Below are 8,439 nucleotides of genomic sequence, written 5' to 3' on the forward strand. Positions count from 1 at the left end.
TTTCTCAACCTGTCACCCAGTGGCATTCTTGGCTCATAGTCATTGTACATTACATTTATGCATAGAGGATTTTATCCAAAGCAACATTTAGTGCAGTCAAAGTATAAATCTTTCCAGTATGTGAACCTGTTATTAAGTCAAAACTTAAAAGTTGTTTTTATGTCATGCTGCATTTTTTTTTACAGTGATTCCCTTTCCAATAAGTTGCATATTTTCATCATGGGAACACACCCATTTATCATTTTGAATAGAATGTGTTTCAAACATTCCTCCAAAAGAAGAGTGCTAAAAGAAAACTAGTAAGTAACACAACCTAGGCTGTTGGGTTTCTCAGTGCAACCTTGTGGCATGAGGTGTGTGTGTGTTCACCAGCCCCGAATAATGCAACCTCTGTAATAAATCATGAACCGGCTTCTATTGGTAGCATTAACTGTGGTTAACATTCCTGCACAGACCTTTAGACGCCAGCTCAAAGGAATAAAGCCAGTTAAGTTTCTGTCTTGGTTCAACACAAACCTACAATGGCCTTTACATGTATTACAATGCACTGGATGCCTTACCACCAACCATCAAAGGAGCTGCACTTTAAAGCCATAGCGCTTGTTGAGTATTTAAAACGCTGCAAATATTTGAAACCCAATTATTGCACTTCAGAAATGATGTTTTGTTTCCTTTTTTTAAAGAAGGTATAGGTACAGCATGTGTGTATTTTACAGCCTTGATAACATATGTATATGTGAATACAAAAACAAAAAACTAATATGTATACAAAAAAACTTTTCTCTCTCCCTAAACAGGTTGTGTCTCTCTGAAACATTGGAATTTTGTAAGCAAAAAGTAACTTTGTAGCACTTCTCATATTATTGCTTCCCTAAGATGATTCGCTATATACTTTGGGAAAAAAACATCTGCAAAATGCCTACATGTTTATGTAATGTATATACTGTATAGAGACCAGACTTGAACTTAACACTAAACTTAATTTCGTATATAGTTACTATAGGCTAATACTTTGTTGAGTAAGTAAAGGAAGTACACTGTAAGTAAAATAATGTTGCATTATACTAAATGTGTTTGTGTGCAGCCAGAAGTTTAGTCGGACTTAACTTTTGTACGATCATTAGTACAATTTAGCTGTTTTCCATAGAGACAGTAGCTTGATCCAGGCTTACACTGCTATGCTTATTTTGCAGAGACCCTTCGTTTGACCCATTAAACTCTGCATTGACATCAGACACATTTAAGGTCAAGGTATCCGCCTTCGCTCTTTAGTGGTGCGGTCAGCTCGAATGCCCTCGTGGTCTCTGCGGTCTGGATCAAGATTGAGTCTCCACCGTGAAATTGGACTTGATGTATGGGCGGAGGCAAGGCTGAAGTTTTGCTGCAGCCCGTGTTATTGACTTGCCTCTGTGGCTAATACACAGCAAAATCACCAGTGTTAAATTTTCAGGGATGGTGTTAAATACACAGTGTTGATGCTGTTTTAACACTATCTGGTAATAAAATAACACTGCCATTGCTAGGCCAGTGTTATATTCACGACAGTGTCAGTGTAAAACAAGGGTGTTATCAGATTTCACTCTGAGCGGTGTAAATCAAGCCACGCCTCCACTAAACATATCCTGTCAGGGATTTTACCGCCATTTTCTTTCACAGGAGGACTGAAGAGATCAGGTAAATCAGTCTCATAATATTCACATGGTTTAGCTAAATTAAACTGTTATTTCTCTGTCTGACTCTATGCAGCCATATGCCAAAAAACCTAAATAAGATATTTTTCCCATTTTATTTCCCCTTTGTTTGTTATTTGGTTCAGTTTAATCAGAGCTACCGTGTTACGTTGTTCCCTTGTTAGTTTAGTATAAAGTTAAACTGCTAGCTAAAAGTTTAAAACCAAGAAGGATAATATTAACAGGAGATATGAACGATTGAACCATGATAAAACGCGACATGCACTACAAATTGAAGGTATGAAATTAAGTTAAATGAAAGCTCGTTTATTCACCATATGATGCTCATTATAAGGTAATCAGATACCGTGAGTTAACGAGGTCGTTTACATGCACGTGAGTGCACTGATATCGGTTAATTATTCAAATTACTGAAAAAGGCGGAGAAAACCGCAACCGCATCGTCATGTGTTTTTCTAAGATGTATGCAAACAGGGGAAATATCGCCAAACCAACAATTAATTTGACCAAAACCTCACAATATATCATCACTTGTATGCACAGATTGGATGCATTGTGTGTTGTAAGCTTTTCGTGGCGCTAGATGTCAGACAGATGCAAATGGCAAATACATACGAAAGTGTAAACCGTGTATGGCGAACATTTGTTTTTTTCTGTCATTATAGATGCTAGTTTGGTGAAAGTTCACACTGAGTGCTTCAAATCATTCAGAAGAGATGCTGTTTTTAGGGCAGTTTATTAAAGACCTGACATGGATGACTTCCAATGAGAAACGACTGCTAATACTTGTATAAATTCATTACAGAAGGTAAGTTTATATATTTATACATATAAATCATTTTATTTGACATAACTGAACAGTTAACCAATCTTTTTAGTATATGTAGTTTTGTACATATTATTATTATTATTATTATTATTATTATTATTATTATTATTAATCTGGAAAGAAACTCACATGACCTGCTGCCAACTTTAATAAAAATATATTATCTTCTCATACATCGTTTTGCTATTGATGTCATATTAAATAGCAATCAAATTGATTACTATTTTGAAAATGTATAAATGAAGATTCATATTGTCTTGAGTGTTGTTTTTAATCTAAAAAGAATGTTGAGTTTTCAGAGTCTTTATTGTCATTTTTGTGATAGGACCCTACCAGACTATACAGTATTTGAATATGGCATACTCATGAATTCTAGGACTGTTATTCCTTAACCCAGTTTGGAGGATAAGAGCTTACCAACTAGTTATGTGAGTACACGCAGTACATTTGTACTGTACACTGTCTCTAACATGATTTATTATACTGCGATGATTTTGATTCAAATAACGGTTAAAACTGCACCCTTTTTGGTATTTTCTTGACTCTTTTTGTCTTTGAAAATCTGCAGAAATATGCTGAGGTGATGTATTGCAAAATAGCCAACATACAACAATATGGATGACCCTCTGTCTGGTCAACAGGAGTTTAAATATGGTAAGTGTACACGGGTTTGCTACTTTTACGGTTTTAAAGTTTAACTGTATACTCATGGTGTTTAAATTCTGTTTTGCTAGGACGGGACAATGATGTGGCAGCTCTTCCCTGGCTCATTCACCTCTTGCCTTTCATTTGTGAAAGGAAGAAAGAAGAAAGAGGGTCAATGTGCAACTGAAGCTACTGATTGTGCTGTGTAAGTTTTTTTAGTATTTTGTTCTAGTTATTTATTCAGCAGTTAGTTTGCTTGAATTGTTCACCCCATGTAAATGCATACAAGTTCATAAATACACATCAAATACATTCATCAAATACACTCTTTTAAAACACTTAGGTGATGAGCATCAATCCATGCTTTGAGGTGGATGGATCAGCACAGCCCTGCCTGCACTGCGTTGGGAACAGAAGTTGCATCCAGAATCTTTGCATCATTCTGGACCAAAAAGCCGTTCCCTCCATGATGAAGACCACTGATGCAGCCTTCCACTACATCATGAGTAAAACAACTACAGAACTAAATACCAGGTTGGAACGTATTTAAGAAAAATGAAACGTCTTTTGAATTGAAATGTCTGTTTTCTTATGGAAAAATCTTTAGTATTGTGAAGGATAAGCATTTCTGCCTGCCAGTAAGGTAATTGCAGTGTATTTTAATGTTCAAGTTTTGAGTAGGGTGGCTAATTTTTTTTAAACTCTCATTTGATATATTAAAGACCTTATAATAAGTGGTTTTCATGTCACTGCGCTGTGGTATAAGATAACTTTCATTATTCCATACTGTATTATGTTTTTTTAATTGTAGCTGAGGTATTTAAATAAGCAGTATTAAATGCAAAGTGTTGTGTGTATCAATGTAAATATTAAATGTGATGTACTTTAATAAAAAGAGGTTTTGCAATATTTATTGTCATTTGTCTTTTATAGAAACAACCCATTAGCAACAAAAGTGGCTATTAATCAGTATTTTAACACTTAACATTGTTGAATTCACATTACACTGGTGTTGACCTTAAATTAGGAGTGTTAATTTTTAACACTGTATTTCTGTGCCAACACCAGTGTAGTGTGGAAACAACAATGAATAGTGTTGAACAAAGTGTAAAATTTAACAATATTGAGTGTTAAATTAACACATAATGAGTGTTGTTAAATTAACACTACACTTTTGACTAAATTAACACAGTGTAGTGTGGACACATATACACACTTTTCCAGTGTTAAATTTGACACCCTGGGTGTTATTTTAACACCAGTGATTTTGCTGTGTACGGCATCAGTTTGCAATTTTCTAAACCAGAGTCAAGGAAGAACCTGAGCCAAAAAGCATTTTGTATTGGATTGAATTATAAGATAAATCACTTATCAGGATATTTATGATGGTGTTTGATGAAATGATCAATCAGTTTGAAATCATGTCTGCATTAAGTTAGTTAAAGTGAAAAGTGTATGGCTTGAGAAAAAAAACACGCTTTATTTCAAAAAGATTGAAGTGTATTTGTCTTAAGTCATTAATTATGATTTTAAACATATTCTGCTCTAATCTTTCATCTCTTTGAAAGTCCTTTTGAGGTGCATTTATCTGTGTCCATCTGCATTTATTTTTAGTTGGATGCACTTTCTTTTGTGATTCATTGAGAAGAGGTCATGTATTAGGAATTGTGTGCTCGAGGGATGTTACTCATGGTAAGTCATTGCTCTTGTTTATGACATGCTTTCTTCTATCAGTAAGATTATGTCCATTTTTTGAGCATTTGTATGTGTATATGTGTGTGTGTTCATGGTAACATCTCACCTCTTTATCATTACAGTCATGAAAGTTTAATATAACAACGTCATTACATTACTAATATATAAAATATTTAAAAAGAAGCCAGGTTACAAAAAGAGGGTAAAGCATTAAAATTAGTAAAAGCACACACTGAAAAAATATTTTTACACTTAAATTTGTAAGTTTATTCAACTTGGATTTACAGTCATTTAAACTGTATTGACTAGTGATGAGTTGCTGTAACTTATAAAATTTGACATAATTGAAGCAAATTCAACTTGATTTAATCAATTACATCAACTCATCACTTTTTTATATTATATTTTTTACTTTAAAGTATAGGGTGGATGAATGAATGGGTATTGGGATCAGCTGGTTAAAAGTTATTATAGTTATTGTATTCCAGGTGCTATTTGGTTTGATGTTTTTATAATTCAATAAAATTTGCAGTTGCGTTTTTAAGTGTAGCTTAAGTGTCCAGATTAATTTTGGCCTCTGCAAATCAGAAACAAAGTAATAATAATCATCTTTTAATAATGCTCTTTTAATAATGCAGTAAAAATAATAAAATGCACATTTACTTGAAGACCAATATAAATGGCTCTTTCAGCTTTGACTAGAATGTTGTTTCCTTTATCAGCTGGAGGTTTATTATGAACAATGTCTTTTTGTTTAACCTCTTTACGCCACGTTGGCCCCTGTCAACTGCATGCACGTCATGGTGCCACAAAAATGTGAAAATGTGAAAGTTTTTAAATGCATCTTAAAAAGGCAGTTTGATGATAATTAAGAATCTCAATACTTGATAAAGTGAGTAGTTCACTGACATGATAAAAGCAAAAAAATGAATGAACAAAAGAGAAAAACAAACTTTTAAATTTGGCCCTTTAAAGCTATCTATTAAATAGTTTTTCATTGGGGTCTTAATTTTATTTCAAACATTCAGAGTGTTAAGAAGTCAATACTATACATTTAAAAGTCAGTAAACTTTTGGACAGGGTGAACAGTGTAAATTATCATTAATCTTTTTTTCTATTAAGTGATGCCCTATACTACTATAAAAGTTCTAAAAATAGCTATAAAAATAAATACATGTTTCCCAGAAGACAAAATAATTATTATGTTTCGCCGATTAACATTTTCAGATGTTTACACCCACCTTTTCCCAAATTGTGTGATTGACTTATTTAGCATCGCTGAATGTTTTATGTTTATTGTAATAGTTGCGTATGAGTCTGTTGATTGTCCTCAATGTGAAAAGATAAATCTCAACATCATATAGTCACAGTTTTGAGGTTCAAATACATGCAGAAGATGCTGAAAAGCTCAGTTTGATGGCCTAAAACAAATAAACAACTATAAACATAAACATAACACCATTGATTATCATTGATTGTCCAGGTAACACCATGTACTATTAAGAATGAAAACATTTGAACAGTGTTATTTAAAAAAAATCTGTTATTATTTTGTTTTGTGAACTTTCTGCACTTTAAAAATTCCTTACTGCACTTTTTTAAGTTTAATCAACTTGAATTTACAATTTATTTCAACTTTCTATAGAGAGGAGTTGCTATAAATTGTGAAAAAAAAATTAATTCACTTAAAAGCTATTTAAACAATATTTTTATAATAGCTCCTCAAAAGTCAAAATTAAAAATTTCAACAAGGAATTTTTACAGTGTGTAAACATGTCTCACGTGTAATAACAAAAACCTTAATTTTAAAATTCCTTTTTTTCCAAACTTCTCAGAATTTTCCAGATTCTGCAAGGTTCAGTCCTAAACTTTTGATCGCAACTGTAGGTATACACAACGCTTTAACATACTTTTGAACATTAAAATGTAAGTAAAAATAAGGGGTTTATACAGCTTAAGCTATATTTGCAAGAGAAATAAAATTAAATATTATGTTTAAATTTGTCCTCACTATTTGAATTTTTTATATATTTTAAATCGAATAATATCAACAGGTTTGGATGTTTATGTGTAGAGCAATTATCATTAGGTTTAGTAATAAGGTATACACATCATTAGTATGTGTTTTCCCTGGAAATTGAAACCATACGTTACGCAATGCTCTACCAAACAGAGATAGATTTGAACTGCATTTACACTCATTGCCATTGTTAGTAAATACTCATTCGAAAACTTTACATGGATGGTGAAGTGTTGTAAGTTCTTATTTCATGCATGTGTAATCATTTTTCATGTCTGATTTATCATCTCAAGCACAGGCACTGAAACCTGAATTCATCTTTCTTGACTGAGTTTACAGTATGTAATTTGACAATCAACTGGTTGTTGCACGGCGCGATGTAGTGCACGCTTTACTGGATGGATTGCGTGAAAAAAGCACAGACCGAGAGAGAGAGAAAGAGAGAGAGAGAGGATACTGAGGTTGTGATTGCAAACTGTGCCCTCAATGTCATATCTATTGCTCTTACGGCTAATTACCTAACAGCAATTTAATGCTCACCATCTTATTCACTTAAGCAATGCACGGCACCATATGCTATCAGAAATTTCTAAACTTTAGTTCTTCCAGCATGATGCACCATGATCCTACTCCAAATTTCCTGCAACGAGACACTGTATGCCTCTTCAAAAGGTTGTTGTGTAGAAATGTATGTATGAAGAGTTGGATTGATTGGTCATGTCACAAGGTGACGATCTTTTAGGCGGAACCAACAATTTGGAAAGTTTTGGTTCCGCCCGGATGTTTCCGCCCGGACCGGTAAGAGAAAACACCGGACATCCGGTAGCGTCGCGAACGCTGAAATCAGCCAAATTACATACAGCTGAGAGTCATTAAGAGGAGCGCCGGGTGATTGGACGATGGCAACACTCAGGAGAGTATTTCAGGGCAGTTTAAACCACAGTTTGAGGGGATTCACACGAGCGTGATGGACACGAGAGGCGAGTGACACGGGGAGCTCCTTTGCCAAAGGCAATATAAAGACACGCATCTTCTGAAGAGCCCGAAGCTCTGTTGATCCGGGGATCGCTAAAGCGAGCGGAGAGAGGACAGAGCCATAGGAGGTGAAAGGAAGGAAAGCGGTGGATCTTTTGAAAGGAGCACCCCGAAAGTGCTTATTATTCCTGTTGTTGGAGTGTATTGTAGCGTTGAGTTGGGCTCACCGGGTACGCTATTTTGGATTGCTGTGTTTGCTCTCTCTCTCATTTGGATTATAGACTTACATTGATGAAGATACCGAAGACCTTATAGGTGGAAGGATTAAACGAATACTGACCTTGGATGAAAGAAACGAAGGAAGGAAGGACGAACCATTGTGAGTATACGGTTGTGGAAAAGTGGTGTTGGTGGCTGAAAAACCACCCTGTCTATGCATCTGGGGTCCTAGCAGTGTGATATCAACCTTGGAGAACGTGGGACGAAGAAAGTGCAGCAGTTGTGAGTAACGGAGTTTCCTTATGGAAATATTGTGCATGTATTTGACCTGTATATCTCTTTGAGTGTTTCCGAAAGAGAGTGGG

At 34.7% G+C, this 8,439-nt stretch overlaps 1 long non-coding RNA gene across 1 annotated transcript; it reads left to right on the forward strand.

Moving 5' to 3' along the window:
- Window positions 1-2,060: 2,060 nt before the first annotated feature.
- LOC135746812 (uncharacterized) lies at window positions 2,061-4,058 on the forward strand. The gene is made up of 5 exons (XR_010531630.2): window positions 2,061-2,499; window positions 2,846-2,948; window positions 3,089-3,174; window positions 3,255-3,370; window positions 3,509-4,058. It is a non-coding gene; the product is annotated as an uncharacterized lncRNA (long non-coding RNA).
- The last annotated feature ends 4,381 nt before the right edge of the window (window positions 4,059-8,439 follow it).

This window comes from Paramisgurnus dabryanus, chromosome 4 (assembly GCF_030506205.2).
Source record: "Paramisgurnus dabryanus chromosome 4, PD_genome_1.1, whole genome shotgun sequence".
Lineage (NCBI taxonomy): Eukaryota > Metazoa > Chordata > Actinopteri > Cypriniformes > Cobitidae > Paramisgurnus > Paramisgurnus dabryanus.